The following is a 17,549-nucleotide window of genomic DNA, read 5'->3' as shown; positions in this document are numbered from 1 at the left end:
CAAGGGTTCCTGAACTATTAGTCACTCATTAACTACTGTGGTGGTTATGTAAAGTAGGACAGTTTACTATCTCTACCTGATGAGAAAGCCATACACTTTTGCATTTTAACATAAAATACATTCTTTGAAGGATCAAAATATGAATTGCCTAACTTCTTTTTCAGGAAAACCTCTCTCATTTATACTTGGTACTCATTTAGCTTTTCACAGTCTTTCTCCTGCTGGAAAATCTCTGAAGTTTACATGGCATATCTCTGTGTCACATGTGTTCCCTTTAATAGCCAATATAAATGTTTTTCAACTCTAAACTCCACAGCTTGAGTCTCGCTTACGAAAATTAAGCAGCGCCTCTCTGCTTTACTCATCATGCGACTGAATAACTGCTGATCTACCCGCTTGTCTCTCTGCAAAGCAGGGGCTCCCAGCGCCCAGCCCAAAGCAGTTCACTTTGGTTTGATCAAACTGGGTAATAAATCCCATCCTGATTCCCAACACTCTTCAGCAAGCTCTGTTCCCCAGTATTTTTCCCTTCCCAGGGACCAGTGCTGCCATGCTCAATTCAGTGGCACCTCCTCCTTGCCTCTCCACTCCTGCAGGCTGGGACCTGGGAGAGTGTGGATGTATGCTCCCGCTAAGGTGATCCTGTGGGACAAAGCATCTCCAGGGGCCTGAAAATGGCACTTACTGCACTTCAATGACAGGAGCTCTGCTTAACATGAGGTTCAGTTTGTGCATGGCAGAGGCACAGTATTTCATTAGTTCGTTCAAAGGCTTCAAAGACTCAGAAATAAAAATTCTTGGAATTGCTGCACGAATCAAACTTTTTAAAAAGTTTATATTAATATATGAATCACTGACTTGCTTCAGGGGAGGAAAAAAACCTTGTTTTCAGCAAAAAGTTAATTGGGTGTCCTGAAAATCAGTAATTAAAAAACACGACTAACAGACAACAATCATCTGGAGTGCTAATTTCCTTCTGTACATCAAAGACTTAAAAAGGACAGCGTATGAGAGGAAAGTTCAGCATCAGCATTTGCCTCAAGACCCAATGCACCCAGGGGCTGGCTCAGGATCCCTCCCACAGGGAAACAAGAGCTAGAAAAGTTATTTTTGTTGCTGTGAAGAAAAGTTGTATTACTGAAGCTATACACCTGCACCATTTAAAATTACCTCAGTCACAACCAAACCTGAAATGTCATGCCAAGGGACATCATTGGCATCTCTATCATCCCCCATGCACATGTCAGAGAGAAGTGCCACCACCCTGAGCCGAAAATGCAGCTGCGACTTGCAGTGCAACAATACAAGACTGGAAGCAAAGAATATGGTTTCCAAATTAAACAGCGGGAGTAATTTCTGCCGACAGGATGTAATTACTCCTCTTGTAAAAGAGCTGTGGAACACTTAATGGTTTCAAGCACTAATACCTATGGAAACAGAGCCTTCCCCAAATACCCAGCCAAGTGCTAGCTTACTGTTGGCTTGGGGAGCAGTAAATGGCTGAGAACACATCCTGTACTGCCTAAAACTTAAGAGACTCCTTCCAAATACGGCTCTAGCTTGACTGTTGAGGTTTCTGAAATCAGGTACAATCGCTGCCCAGGGTGAAATTTCTTCGATCTCTCACAGGAGCTGTAGTTGATGCACAGACTGTGCCACAGTCCTAAGTATAGATTTTCCACCATCATATCTCAGTGCCAGGTCTGTGACTATCTCAGATAATTTATCTGACAAAATTACTGTATTCCCAAACTCCCTGTTTATGATCAGGCAGAATCTGAGTAAAATATATCAAGGTGAACGCAGTAGGATACATGGCATCTCAAAGTTGACATGCTTCTGATAGTAATTTTCTTAAAGTCTGGCCAAAATGCATTTCCAGATCAGGAATAAGAAGCAACATCTAGATGCAGAAATGCTTTAATTATGTCCAGAACACTCCCAGCATCTGAAAGCCTCTTCATAGAAAGCACATTGTGTGAAGTATGCCAGGCCTTCAATACCCTTTGGCAACTCAACTCTTACACTTATATGCAAAAATTCATAACCATACTTATGAAAACAGACAAGCAGAACTCTCCACAAAGCAACTCTCCCATTGCAAGACTTTTACTAGTTATAGTAGTGTAGCCTAGAGCTTGGGAGTAAACAACTGTCCCAGCACCTCCTCTTTCACTTCCACCAAAAATATTTCACAGCACATCCATATATTTAAGACCTCTAGCCTTCTACAATGAAACCAAGTCCAAACAAGGCTAGAAGGCTTATCTTACCTCTTACAGAGTATCATGGATTCCCTAGAGATTTTAAGGTGGGATTTGTTAAAATAAAGAAAGATGCCGCTTATCACAGAAGATTGTCTCTAAGCAACAGGAAAAGAAAGTTTTTCTGCACAGCCCTGCCTCAAACATCAGTAGAAAATGCCTACATGCTGACAACTCATCTGAGAAACTGCTCTGGAGCTTAACAGGCCATAATCAAGACATCAGAGGTTTATTTTGAACAAGCACTTAGGGGAACAGGCATGAATTCTTGATGTTAGTGGTGCCAATCAGTATGTGATTCCCCCATCCTCACACCAACTGAAGAGAAAGCAAAGGAGTCTGGTTTGTGACTATTTTACAGCATAAAATTTCTCTTTTAAACATATAAAGACTCTTTCTGAGCAAAATTCAGCATGCTTAAAGTATGAAACATTGTCTCACTGACCTTTCAGAAACCCAAAGAACTAACCTTTGCTTTTTTGGTAAGTTATGTTATTGACAAATTTGTTTTCTTTCATCACACACATACACCAAAATATTTACTAATCGTATTTCTATCACCATAGTCCTCCAGATCTTTCAGCATGCTTTACAGAGGGAGAGGAAATGAAAGAAAAATCACAACTGGCAGTACATTAGGCAGCTTTGGGCAAAGAAAATGATGGTTCTCCCAAAGTAATTTCCTGCAAAGTGAGATTTGCTTTAAGGATCTTGATTACGTACGTCAGTGCTGGGAAGCTACCTGGACATGTGAGACAATCACTTACAGCTAATGCAGCCAAGACACAGGCCACTACTGGGTTTTAGAAATTAAGAGCCTGAGTACAAGGGAACAGAGAGAAGGGATTTTTATGAAGAGTCTAAAACAGTGCTATTTGATTTCATTTACATCATACTAGTACCTCCTAAGATGGTCCCAATTAGACATATTTTTGTACACCAAAAGCATATGATGCCACACCAGGCCTTCTCCTCCTCTTAACTCTCTTGGCAAAAGCAACAAAGACTTCCTAGCACAAAAAGGCCACATTGCGGTTTTGTTTTCAAACACCACTTCTAGGAAAAATGAGAGGAAAAAAAAGCCCTCTGCAAGATATTTTGTACCCAAGGACAAGGCTGAATAGTTCCATGTGAGTCATTTTCAGTCTTCATGGGCTTGGTATTTGTGGTACAAACTCAGAAAAGTCATTACCAGTAATTTTGTCATTTCAAGTGTTTGTAACACATGAGAAATAAGTTTTTAAAATGAGAAGTCACATCCTAACCACTTGAGGGACACTTATAGATTTATAAGCAATGAAGCAAGCAGTGTACTGTGATGGTCTGCACAGTACCAGGAACCTGGAGCATCTCCCCTCTCCCTTCCCAGGAGGAGTATCTGACAGTGCCATGGAAGATACATGATGTTCTTTGAGTCTACACTAACCAAATTATCAAATAAAATCAAAGGTCAGGACTTCTATGAGCAGGTGAACAAATAAGGCTGATTCACAACAGATATCCAAGCAGCTTCTTCCATACATGTAATCTCTCTCTGATGCCGATATTTTGGTGTCTTGTACTGTGTGAAGCTGCACAATAACAGCCTTTCTGTTGGAGAGTGTTAAAAGTTTCTCCTCGACGCAGGCACATCTATTGACACAAACCCTAGAGGAACAAACTGGTTGTGCAATTTCTGTACCTCTGCTAAATTAACCTGAAATCAGGCTCCAGATTTACTGTGGGTGTGAAGTGGAGACAGCACACACAGAGGGAGTGTTTGCATAAGCCTTGTTTCCATAGGGAACTGGGGAAAACATCTACTGACTTAAAAAAAAAAAAAAATTTCCATGAATTTATGTACTGGCTGGGAAGTCCTGCAGCTCTAGCTGTTGCCTGCTAGAGGCCATGAAGCCCTTATGTCTGCTCTGGTCCCAGCTGTCTGAACCCAGTGAATAGGAGATGAAGAATGCAAAACACCAAAAATGAGAATTTTTTTCTTCTGGCATTAAAATCTCATTTGTGGAGTGAGGTACCCCAGCCCTGACAGGCTGGTGGGAGCAGCAGGACCTGATGTGGGCAGCCAGCTCTGCCTACCTGCAACGGGAAACCCCAGAGGAGGAGGTGGATGTGAGGAGGAGGAGGATGATGATGAGGAGTGCACAGTGCAGCTGGCTGGATGGAAGCTACTACTCCATGACAAGCCCAAAGCAAACAATGAGTAGTCAAACCTAAGGGGACACTTGTTTTAAAACCAATTCTTCTTTTTGAACATCACTCATCGGAGCCTGGCAAGCTGTAGGAGTCAGCTGAAAGGATGTCAAGCATGAACAGAATTTAACGAGTGGAGTTTGCTGTAGAACTAATGCAACAAATACACATGCACAGAAGAACCACAGTGAAGGCTTGTGTGTGGGGAAGAAACTGAAAGATGTTTCTCTGTATGCTGAGAAACACCTAGGCATAGTATAAGCGAAAGAGGCAATACTGGCAGAAACTCAGTTCCTCCAGTTTTAACTGAGTTGAAACTGGGGTTCACTGGGTTATTCAGAGATGATATCACACCCCTGCGTGAGAGACACAGTGAAATCAGCAGAAATTTGGAGATGAGACCTGCACAAGGCTGTACTTTAAAGGAGGACATTAAACCCCAACTTCCCAGGAGGTGAAGGAACATGGCCTTTACAGTGCCTAGTGCTGGAAATCAGATCTAGTGTCTTCTTGCAAACTTAATTTGTGACAGGTTATTTAGAAACCTGCAAAGGGTCAATGTAGATCTGATTATTCCTCACAGTTATTGATTGCCCTGCTTTCTGCAATGTTGAATTTCATCTGCCATTGTATTGTTCATATACCTAGCTTAATTATGTCCTGTTATGGTGGGTTGACTCTGGCTGCATGCCAGGTGCCCACCAAAGCTGCTCTATCACTCCCCTCCTCAGCTGGACAGGGGAGAGAAAATATAACAAAGGGCTCATGGGTTGAGATAAGGACAGGGAGAGATCACTCACCAATTACCATTGCGGGCAAAACAGACTCGACTTGGGGAAAAAATTTAACTTAATTTATTATCAAACGAATCAGAGTAGGATAATGAGAAATAAAAACTAAATCTTAAAAACACCTTCCCCCCACCCCTCCCTTCTTCCCAGGCTCAACTTTGCTCATGATTTCTCAACCTCCTCCCTCCAGCGGTGCAGGGTGATGGGGAATGAGGGTTGCGGTCACATGTTGTCTCTGTCGCTCCTTCCTCGTCAGGAGGAGGACTCCTCACGCTCTTCTGCTCCAGTGTGGTGTCCCTCCCACAGGAGACAGTCCTCCATGAACTTCTCCAACGTGAGTCCTTCCCATGGGCTACAGTACTTCACAAACTGCTCCAGTGTGGGTCGCTCCCATGTGGTGCAGTCCTTCAGGAACAGACTGCTCCAGCATGGCTCCCCTCTGGGGTCACAAGTCCTGCCAGCAAACCTGCTCCAGCGTGGGCTTCTCTCTCCACATTCATGGGTCCACAGGTCCTGCCAGGAGCTTGCTCCAGCATGGGCTCACCACAGGGTCACAGCCTCCTTCAGGCACATCCACCTGCTCTGGCATGGGGTCCTCCACAGGCTGCAGGTGGAGATCTGCTCCCCCGTTAACCTCCGTGGGCTGCAGGGGCACAGCTTCCTCACCATGGGCTGCACCACGGGCTGCAGGAGAATCTCTGCTCCAGCACCTGGAGTACCTCCTGCCCCTCCTTCTTCACTGACCTTGGTGTCTGCAGAGTTGTTGCTCTCACATATTCTCACTCCTCTCTCCAGCTGCTGCTGCACAGTTGGGGTTTTTTTTCCCCTCTTCTTAAATATTTCATCACAGAGGTGCTACCAGTGTCACTGATGGACTCAGCCTTGGCCAGCGGTGGGTCTATCTTGTAGCCGGCTGGCATTGGCTCTATCAGACATGGGGGGAACTTCTAGCAGCTTCTCACAGAAGCCACTCCTGTAACCTCACTACCAAAACCTTGCCATGAAAATGCAATACACATGTTTAAGTTCCTTTATCTTCTGCCATCTGGATTAATTAAATACTTTTGTGTCTTCTGCAACCTCTGTCATGTTTTCCACACTTTTGCCACAAAGCATTAAACAGCATAACCATGTTACACGATTCCTAAAATGAAATTTCAGGGCAGCCCAATAAAAACCAATGACCTTAGTGAAAATGTGTGTTCTTTCCTCTTCCTTGTATTGCCTTCAAGTACTTGGCAACATTTTGGTCATATATTCTATTAAGATTTGGGGACTGTGGGTTTAAGTCCCTTCTGGTTGGTAGGCAGATACTTCCAAGCATTAAGGTATTATGCAAAATGTGAGTGTCACTTTGTCCTTTGACAGCTGTTTTGCAAGAAACTAGAGATCGGGTAGTCTGTGCCCAAATATACAACTTGGGCAGTTCAGTGCAGAAGAGGATTTTAGCTTTTGCATTTCACAAGAATACTTAGTGGTAGCTGTTGATAACTACCTAGATCCAGGAGAGAGTGTTTTGGTGGATGCCCACTCGCCTCGGTGAGCTGAGGCTGCCCGTCCTCCCCGTGCAGGCTGATGGGGACCCTCTGACCATGGTGTGTGGCTTGGCCCCAGGCAGGGTGTGGGGATGCCAGTGCCAGAGCTCATGCTGCAGCTGCAGCTCCTTAGCAGGAGTCCTGGACCAGTGAGCAGGGAAGGACTGTGCAAAACAGTGCCTTGAGTTCTTCCTGGGACTGTTCCTTTATCAAAGGAGACTAAATAAACACAAGACAGATGTGATTGTGTTCTTGAAGAAGAGATTCTTTTTCCTTGCCAGGACTGCTGATTTTCTAGCAAAAGAAAAATGTGTGAAGGGGCATGAGCATCCTTCCACGTTAGGAAGGAGGCAGGGAGAGACAGGGGTGCCTGGAGATGAGAAGGTGCATTCCCACCTCACACTTGCAGCCCCCAGCTCCACTGGGCATCACTCAGCTACTCTGGTCAATGCTCAAGGAGAAGCCAGGTCCTTATCTCTAACATGTTCCAGTTAGTAGGCAGCCCTGAGAGCAACCCCAGGTGTTCACACACTAATCCCATTAGGGCTCTTTTAAAGCAAGGGTTTGTTTTCTGGTGTCACAGAAGTTACACTTAATGGGTTTGCAGTTATTAGGCAGTTAGAAAAGTTATTTGCACTTTGCCATTTTGCTGCCAGAAGTGTAGCAAGAGACAAGCACCAAAGTCCTTGTGAATTCCACAGCTGCTGTGATTTTTCCCTGTGAGGAAGGAACAGTTGCTTGAGGCATTTTAGAGACATGCAAGAACACAAGAACAGTTTATTAATACTGGAAGTGAATTTGCAATTACTGAGAGCAGATGGTCAGCTCGTACAGCGAATGAACCTTAAACCATCTAGATTTACAGGACTATGGCAAACATTGAAAGAGTACCAAATTCCCAACAAGAAATCCTACACGCTCACAGTCAGAGGTCGGCTCAGATTTGGATCCTATATACAGTGGCTTAAATCCAGATAAAGCTGTCAACATTAAACTGAGTCAGTGGATTCACCCCAGAGTAAATGCCTTCTTTTTACTTGCATACATAACTCTCAGAGCGGCCAAAGCTAAACTAAAATAATACAGACTTTAATAAAATAACCATATCAGCATCATTAATAATGCCAGGAATCAAGCTAATCTTCCCTTATACCACTGCAACACTGCTGTATCAGAGATGTGGTAGCAGCGTTAAAAAGAATGGAAGTATAGAGCTGTTTTTTCATTACTCTGTGGTCCGTCAACAAAAAATAGCCATTGCTTTAACAAATGTATTTGTGATGCACTCCAGAGCTTTTGAATTCTTTCCATACACATGCTGCTTGTATAGATTCTGTGAAAGAGCTTAATAGAGATGTGTACCTTGAAAGTACTCCTCAGTGCAGCTCATGGACAAATTAGAATTGTTACTGCTATAGGCCTGTAATAGTATGTATGTGCAAAGGGAAGGGCTTCCTTAGCACCAGGTGCCTTTCAGCCTACATTTCAGCCTGCCAGCTCTTCATTTGCCTAAGCAAATACGACTGTAATCACTGGGGGGAAGAAGGGAGGCTTTAAGCAAACAGATCTGTTGCATGGCTCTGTCTGGATGTGTCCAGGGAGTGAACACCCACGGGTTGACCAGCCCCGAGAGGGCCATGCAGTCATCCTCCAAAATCTTCTTCCTTGGGACATAAAGTTTCAGCATCCTAGCTGAGTACCTCTGGACTGCAGATGGTCAAGCATCATTAAGGTTAATTTGACCTGCAGTTTACAGGTCTTTATGAATGGGTAAACAAGTGCTTGAATGTTGTGTTGCAGCTGAAGGCAGCTTGCAGGGAGACCCAGCACATGCCAGATTTGCCGGAGCCTTGAGTAAGAATATAACTGCACACTGGACGGCAGTAGGGCTTTGAAGACCAGCTGAAAGGTTGCAACAGCACGAATGTCAGAGACAAGACGTATCTGATGGAAAAAAGAATGGCAACTGTATTTTCAGCAGGGGAGGGGATGTTGGTTTGGGGGCACTCCTGACCAGTGCAACTTGCTGACCAAGGAACAGTAATAACTTAAGACAGATCTCTCCAGTCCAGATCAGCTGTTAACAAAGCACCTGAAGATTTTGCCTGGTTTTCCCTCACATAGCTGAGAGTGCATGAACTTTCACTTGCAAGCAGGATAGAATTTAAATTTTCAGGGCTATGCTTATGACAGATAAGCTCAAGTTTACATTGCCCAATCAACTTTATTCCCCTCTTAGGCCAGAATTCTACATAGCAAGCTAGTTTGTTTCCAGATCACTAGATAATTCAGCAATTTCACAGTCTGGCATAATGGCATAATGCACAAAAATATGTTGATGCATGTGACAAGCTTATACTGCCAAAAGACTATTCCTATACCTGCAGCAAGGGAAAGTGTGAAGTGTTATGGCCATTTTCAGAATCCTTTCCTTTACACTTCCTTTTCTAACACTCAAGCTGGAAATCACAGGATACTTGAAGTGTATCAACAGTGCCAGCAGTGCAGTGTCAGCTATGACATTGTTAAGACATTGGTATGTTGACTCAATACTCAGAACTGCTTTAAAGTTTTCCAAACCCTTAAGAAAACAAAGTTTATACAAGAAGTTATTTTGACAGAATGTGATTTACATATGCATCTACTTAGTATGTTGAAATTCAGTATTAAAAAACCTGTTGACTATAAAAGAACAGTTCCAGCAATACCTTAATAAACCTGGTTATTCTTGGAAACATTCTGCATTTCCCTGAAATTTATGTGATCCCACAAACATTTTAGTAGCCTATGCTATTGTATATGTCACGGCAATTCCACTTATCATTGTGCAGAGACCTCCCAACTTTCTAAAAACCTTTGGGCCCAATTCTGCAGCTGGTTTTGGCCATTAAAAACTAAATTTAAATCCTTTTTCTTCAGTCAATATTCATCCCAACATAGATTAAATATATGGTAGCATTTGAGAACTGTTGTGATCACACAATACTTGGACCTCTCTCCATTACCAAAGGAAGATCTGGAGCAGACGCTGGCTTACATACCCAAGGACTTCAGATTTCCAGACACATTTCTAATTTTGTATAAATCTTTTTTTTTTTTTTTGTCCTTTCTAAATCTGACGTTGCTCTTCATTAAGGGCTGGGATTTGGGAAAAAAAAGCAGAAAATCCCATGGGATTGAAAACAACAGATGTTGTCTGTTTTAAGCTTCTTTTATTCCAAAATGCTGAATTTAGTGCTTTTAAGATTTTTCCTGCCTCTCTTTTTAGACGCCTGTGATTTGCTCTTTAAATGGATTTTCAAGAGACTGACTCTGACTGGAATGTATGTGAAAAGACATTTTCAACTTAAAACATACCATTTTTCAGGGAGGTTACTAGAAACTTACTAAAATATGACAGAACCAATATCAGGGCAATATCATTGCATAACCATACTGTGAGCAATAAACCCAACATATTACTGTCCCAGCAAATGGAAGGCACATGCTACTCACTTCCCACCCAAATGCCTTCATGTTTCCTGTTCCTCCATTTCAACACTGCTGAATTATCAAGCTCAAAATGCAGCATCCTGCCTCATGACTACCACAACAGGATTTTCCAGCTTTCCTTAGAAACAAAATTTTTTTTGCCATAATCTGTAACTTTCCTGCACCTTTTCACCTGCCCTCCGTCACTGCAGATATGGCCAAAAAGCCCCTGCCCTTAGGAGATAAAACTCATTCCTTCTTCAGGTGAGTGACTGCATACTTCAAAAAGATGCTGTGATCATGATGTCAGTGATTCTAAAAAGGACTGAGTGGAGAAATAGCTGTGAAATGCTGTGGAAAACTGAGTAATTTGATCCTTAGGGATATGTCAGGGAAATAATAATTAGGGATGGATGTTTGGGACAGCTTTGACATCCTTTTTGAAAAAAAATTAAGTGGTTTCAAAAAACACCCACAGGAATTATTTAAGTATTGGATAAAGTAATGGCATAGTGAGCAGCAGTAATTTCATCCATCTAAAAAAGAAGTTTGAGAAATAGTTTTATCAGAGTGCAGTGGTACCTGACAGTGAAGTTCTCTTAATTTCAGGAAGATAGCACAACAAGAATGTCTGAAATGTGAGGACAGACAAATTCAAATTAAAAGTTAAGTGTATGGTTTTTATACAAGAGAAGTAAACTCTAGATCAAACTATGAAGGAATGTGGTAGATTCTGCCTTTTTTAAAATTTTGTCTCCAAGGTAAGACAGGATGAGTTTTGAGGAAGGATGTTGAAGCTAAACAACCAAATTCTGTTCTCAACACAAGCCATGAGATAGAACAGGCCAGGCCAAATGAACTAATGGGTTTAAGCTTTATGAGGTCAAATCTTTCTATTAAGTGTCAGAAACTCTGTGTTTACAGTGATTATAGCTGTGGTCATTAATAAAAATAATTGGAACTGACTACCCCTTTGATTTAATCAGATTTGCATTGGTGCAAGTTCATTGAATTGCAAATGGAAGAACTATTAAACCTCGTCTTCACAGATGGCAAGATTTTAACAATGCCTTCATAAAGCCTCAATTCATATTTTATGCCTTGACTTCCTCTTGTATCCCATTTTTTTACAACAGCAAATGCACTACAGAAGTAATAGAAGTTAAGCTCTAATATATTTTTGTTGGTTGCTAAGCTTGAATGGATGCAAACATCAGTCCTTGGGGAATTAGTATGCCATTCATGTTCTTTTAGAAATAAAAATCTTTTTTCAGGTTAGAAAAGAGAAAAAAATTTACAGATTTTCTGGCCATCTCTGCTTCAGATTCTGTCAAGCTTTTGTTCCTCCTGAGACTCATGAACACTACCATTATTTCTCACATTCTTTCATTTGCTCTGGGGTTGTTGAGCAGCTGGGAAGGAATGTGTCTATGGTAGTTGCCACATGCAGGAGATGTAGAAGTTCAGTTGAATTTTGATCAGGATCAAAAGTGTTTTTTCTAAATTTCCACCCAAACTGAAATTCAAACATATTTAACTTTCAGAAATACCAGGAAAAAAGTGTTTGGCTCTGGCCTTTGTCAATGCCTCTTGACTTCTCATCTGATGGACAAGGATGTAATGACACATTCTTTGATATGAAATCAAGAGCCAAGTCATTGACAATAGTAACACCAGGAGCAGTCAGCACCTGTCACAAACTCCAGGCTTGACAGTTTTGAGGTGTTTTGGGGTCACCAGTCTTAAGTCCTTGGACTCAGAAGACCCATGTATAAACAGAAGTGTTCTGAGCTGCACATATGAAAGTCTTTGCCATGATTTCCAGGCTCCTGACTAGGGCACAGGGGATCTGGAAACTTGACCCTATACCAGCACAGGGGACCTGAAACCTCTGGCTCCCCCCAGCTGAGCTATTGAAGGACACCTCAGTTCACCAGAAATTTGCCAAATTCGGCATGCTTTTACTGAATGTTTCAAACCCATCACGTCACTACAAAAGGCCTGAGAAAGTTTAAGTTTGAGTGTTTAAAAGACCAGTATGCCCGTTAATACTTTGGTATGTGTGTTTGGACTCAGCTGATGGGGCAGCTGAGGTGGCTGAGGTGTTCAGTAGCAAAGCAGAGGGGAAAAAGTTTTTAAAATTGTGTTCACTGTGTGTACCTAGATTAGTGAGGAAGGAGAAACACACATCTAGGGATATGGTGGAACAGTACTGGCAATGGAACAACAGCAGCTGAGGGGGCAGGAGACAGGTGCGCAAAATTACCTGGGATATCTGCTGATAAGGGCCTTCAGCTAACCTGCACATTTCTGATTTTCATTATGGCTAAGTAAATCCTCAAATACATGTCAGTTCAGCCAGTGGCTGCTATCTTGTTACTCAAAAGTGCCTATTAAATGTGGGGTACCAGGTAAACTGAAATTTCAAAAACTGTACAAAATAAAAAATTTTGAAGTTCAGCACTTGCTAACACATTCACTCCTGATGGCCCTTCAGCAAAGATGTGTGATGCGTTCCTTCTTTTCAGTCTTTTGTTCTCAAATACAAAATTCATTGTCATAGCTCTGCAAGTCTATTGACAGCTCTGACCTGTAAACTGCAGACCTGCTGCAGCTCTGAAAATCACAGTTTACCTCTTGGTCTGGACTATTTTATTTTCTGTGGAAAATGGGACAGTTTTGGAAACAGAGCAATGTGCTGATGGCAATTTTGATTCTCTGACACCAGCTCCCAAGAAAACTTTGTGGAAACTGTATTTTTGTCTGACAATCCATGTGGACAAAGCATATCCCGTAAATTTCTTTAATTTAGCTTTATGAAAAGTATGCAAAGGTTTCATAAACAGTAAGGGGAAAGCGGAGTTGTAAAGAAACAATAAAAAATATGTCCATCAGCTTTAACACACTCATCTGGAGAAGTCAGCTACTGTGAGAAGAGACATAAAGATAACATGTTTTCAAGAAGTAGCAGCAAGTTGTATCCTTCCAGTCTGTTCCTGGGAAAACCCTGATGAGTGCAAAGAGAACAACTGTGAAACACTAAACATGCTGCTAATGCGTGAAGCCCTATGTTCTGGGGAGAGAAGAGCATTCAGCAATAATTGAATCATCCAGGGCTCTGCTCAGTGGATACCCTAAGGTGATTATGTTCAGAATAGAAGCTTTCAGAATGTCATTTAGTAAATGAAAACAGAGTTGGATACCAGTAATAAACCAGTGCCCTCAAGCTACTAATTTTTTATAGCAACTTAATTGAAACATACAAATCATTGAATGCCAGCTGCCTAGGAAAGGGGGCAGCACTGAGACCAGAACCACAGACACTGAAATCGAGCAACAAAGTATGATTTTGCTTCCAGTAAAAAACGGTTTATGGATACAATTTTCTTCCTCTGGTGATAAATAGGAATCTGTCATATTCTGAGTGCTCAACTGTATTCCCAGGATGGGTATAGAGCTGGGTACCAGCTTGTTTTCATCTTTCCAATTGCTGATGAATCCAGTAAAGTGAAACCAAGAGCAAAATTTAGTTTTCTGCTTACTGTAACAAGAAAGCTGTTTTAAACTGCATTAGCTCCTTAATCACACAATTTCTATTAGCTAATTTGCAAGAAGCAGGACTCTATTATCTTTAAAAAGCAAGTACACATTTAACTGATACTATTGTAATTTAAATGACATATAACCATCCCATTTTGTATTCCTGCCTTTCATATAAATTTAGTATTTTTTATCACAAAACTCAAAGAAAATTTCAGGAAGATTTATTCAAAATTTTTCAAATTAGTAGTACTTCTTGCAGAGAGATATCCCTAACATAGCTGGTCTATTAAACTGAAAACCACAAGAACTAAATTGGCTTTGGAAATGCAGAATTATAATTTTCCAAAGCTAAGGCTTAAAAAGAAAAAGCATTTCTTTGGATGTAATAAATCATCAGTGAGAGTAAAATATGAAGGAAGCCTCTTTCTTCTTGAGAGCAGAGGACACTCCCTTCCTTTCTAATAATGTACTGCAAGGCAGAAACCCCAGTGTATCATTTTACACACTAACAGTTCAGCAGAGTGGTTGAGAAAGATTTGGACCCAAGTCTGAACATGAGCTTAGGCACTGACACTACTTGCTCAAACCTGAATTAAATCATCCTGGGAGGGGCAAAGGCATTGGAGAATAACATCCTCAGTCTCTGTAGAGCAAAGAACCACCCCCAGCCTGCCCCAGCAGCCCTTCCTACTAGGCATTGCTTTACTCAGTAGTTTGGTGGAAAGACTTCTACAAAGCCTGAGTCTCCAGCCAGTGTTCTACACTACTGTCCTGCCTATTCTCAGCCCTTTTTTCCATTGCTGAAGACTGAGCATATCACACAACTGCAGCTACCAGAGGATTTTGCAGCCTGTCTCTCCCACACAAGAGAACTTCATCATTTTGTGCAGAAGATTAGTTAGTATTAGTTGCTTTGAAGATAATTGCTCAACAACAAATTCAGTTCTTAACCCTCATTTACATTTCCTAGAAGTTCTGTCAAACTAGTGCCTTAGGGGCTGACGCTTCCTGGGCTTAATCTGAGCCCAGAGGTGATTTTCATGCATGTAAATGTAAATCCAAACAGTTTACCTGTTCTCAAATCAGACACTCACATGAGATGATTTTCCTGGGACATGCATCCAAAAAGATCTAATACTGAATTGCTCAGTATTAGAAAAATATTTCACAGATCTCATTGAGCTCAAAGGAATATGCCAAGTTAGAAGAAAATCCAGTTTCAGAGACATGAAGAAATGAAAGGAGAAATAAAATTAATGCAGAATGGCATTGAGCTGCCAGATTTTTTCACTGGGGTCAGTGTGGGAAAGTCCAGAGACACAGAGTACTGGAAGCAAGTAACTAATGTAGAATCTGAGACACTCAGTTCCATTCCTGGCCTTTCTGCCAGAGTTGCAACCACCTATGGCTCTCCTCAGGAGCCCCCGAGTACTTGCATCTGCCCCAGCGTGCGGATGGCCTGAGCAGCATCTGGATCCTGGGGACACCAAGCCCCATAAAGGTGCTCAGTCACCACATTGTGTCAGACAATATTAATTACCCAAGTTTTCAACAATTCAGATCCCATCCTGATATATATATATACATGAAGACAGTTAAGAGTTACAGGGAAAGTCTTTCCCTAAAATGTAGGAGTTGGGGTGAAAAATCTGGTTTTATTCATTGCATATCAAACCCCTGACTGTGTGGTATGCTATCATTTGTTCACACTCAGGAGAGAGAGCCTTAATTTAATTATGGCAACTGGTGTAGGGAAATTAATGATCACTGAACACTGTAAAATAGAAATCAATACTTTTGTGTCTTTCCCCAATGGTCTATTGCTAGATAGATATTCATGGTTATATTTCTCATCCTGTGAATATTAATAAGGTACCAAAGACTGGATATATGTATCAAAGCCTTGGAAACAAGGCTATTGTTAATGCAGGTCTTCAGCAATAACATATTATAGATACCAACCAACTGATTTGTGGGATGCTAAGTAATAGCTCTGGTATAATACTATCCTTCATTTTCTATTCTGATACTTGTTTACTTCTGTCACTGTTTATTAAAATACTGTCCTGCTGTAATTAAAAAAGACAGGACAACAATAACCTTTAGTACCTCCTCGCTGTGATAAGCGAGATGCTTAAACAAGAACTCAGACACTTGACAGATGAGTACAAATGGGGCTAAATTCACTCTGATGAGCTGTGTGATGGCTTCTTCCACGAATGAGGCACAACAGAGAGGCAGGTCATTAGAAATTACCCTGCAATGGGATGACTGGCATGTACAGGTTTTGCAATCTTACTAAGCTGTTGTTACCAAATGAAAGAAACTGCTTATCGCAGGGGTAAGGAAAAGATATTGTATGTACCTGATGTGGCGGGCTACCTCTGCCTGAGAAACTGTGCTTGGGTAAATACGCCCAGTATCTCCAGTCCTGATTGAGTCTTGGCAGTGATGCAGATCTTAAATGAATTTCCAGGCATTAAACTATTACAAAATGGACTTAATGCTGAAACCCTGTATTGCTGGAGCTGTCCCACTATGTTGTATCATTACTTAATAAATCAGAAAGTGCAGAGGTAGCAAATGGGTAAGCAGCCCAAAGGATTTAAAGTGTACACTGTGGTGCCACCTAATGCACAGGCCTCTTACATCCTGACACAGGACCCTGGCAGGAAAGAAGCCCCAGCTTACTGCAGCCTCTAACCAGGGACATCAGATGCTTCACATACAGTGCATTTGCTGTGGCAGTCACCTGCCATATGAAAAGCATACAGGATGTAACAACTTCTGATTTTTTTCAGCAACAGGCTGGTTTTTAGATGTCCAAGAGCACTGACAGTGCCGCTCAGTGACCTGTGCGTGCAGGATTATCAGTCCAGGACTAGGCACTCCCAGTCAGCCCTGGGTGTGGGCTTTCTATATGGTCATGAAGACTACCCTGCTGCATTACAGTAACACAATGAGGCAACTATACAATTATGACTAAGGTCCATTGGTATTTATGACCTAAGAGTACGTTTGTCCCAACTAGAGGGCAAAGTAGAGACAAATGTTATATGATAGCCTCATTTTACCACCTAATGCAATTATCTACCACTTTTTAAAGTGAGAAACCTAAATTTCCCACTGGACAGTGTTTTAAATTTTTTAATTACTGAGTGGGGAAGAAACATTGTATATGTACACATCATAGGCCATACGTACATGTCATGTGCCTCTGGCCTTGCTATGTTTTCAATTGCTGATAGTCATATCTTTCTTAGCATGTGCTCCTCCCGTCTGTTGTAACCAACTGTTGTCCCTAAGCCTACACTCAGCTTCGATCCTTCAATGACTCACCCAGTTGCTCAACATAACCTCCTTTGTTTGGGTGGAACTACATGTGGTGCATAAAGATAAGGGTTAGAGCCACCGCTGTAAGCTTTTTGAGGCAGTAAGTTTATTTTGTCAAATGTCTGTTGAGAGCCTGGAGCAATGGTCCTGCTGCTGCAGCTGCAATGCAAATAGCACTGTACCTTGAGCTGACATGGGCTGATTTAAGAGGCTTACTCACTGTCAGCAGATTTGAACTCCCCAAGTAATGCCAGAGCTCCTGGACAGATATGACACCATGAAATGTAAATAATGGCATTTCAAAAGAGGTCCGTGAACTGGCAAGTCAGATGTCCATGTCCATTAGGTGCAGGTTTCTAAGCAGATCCCACTGCCACAGCTGGATGGTTCCTTTAACTGAATAGGCTCTTGAACAAATACCA

The 17,549-nt window shown here is 41.8% G+C and overlaps 1 protein-coding gene across 11 annotated transcripts in view; it reads right to left on the bottom strand.

The window, feature by feature from the left end:
* STARD13 (StAR related lipid transfer domain containing 13) overlaps positions 1–17,549 on the bottom strand; it is a 306,520-nt gene that overhangs the window by 82,068 nt on the left and 206,903 nt on the right. The window lies entirely within an intron of this gene.

The sequence above is a fragment of the Strix uralensis genome, chromosome 2 (assembly GCF_047716275.1).
Source record: "Strix uralensis isolate ZFMK-TIS-50842 chromosome 2, bStrUra1, whole genome shotgun sequence".
NCBI lineage: Eukaryota > Metazoa > Chordata > Aves > Strigiformes > Strigidae > Strix > Strix uralensis.
Note: the sequence above shows the minus strand (reverse complement) of the source record. Positions and strands in the feature narration are given on the sequence as shown.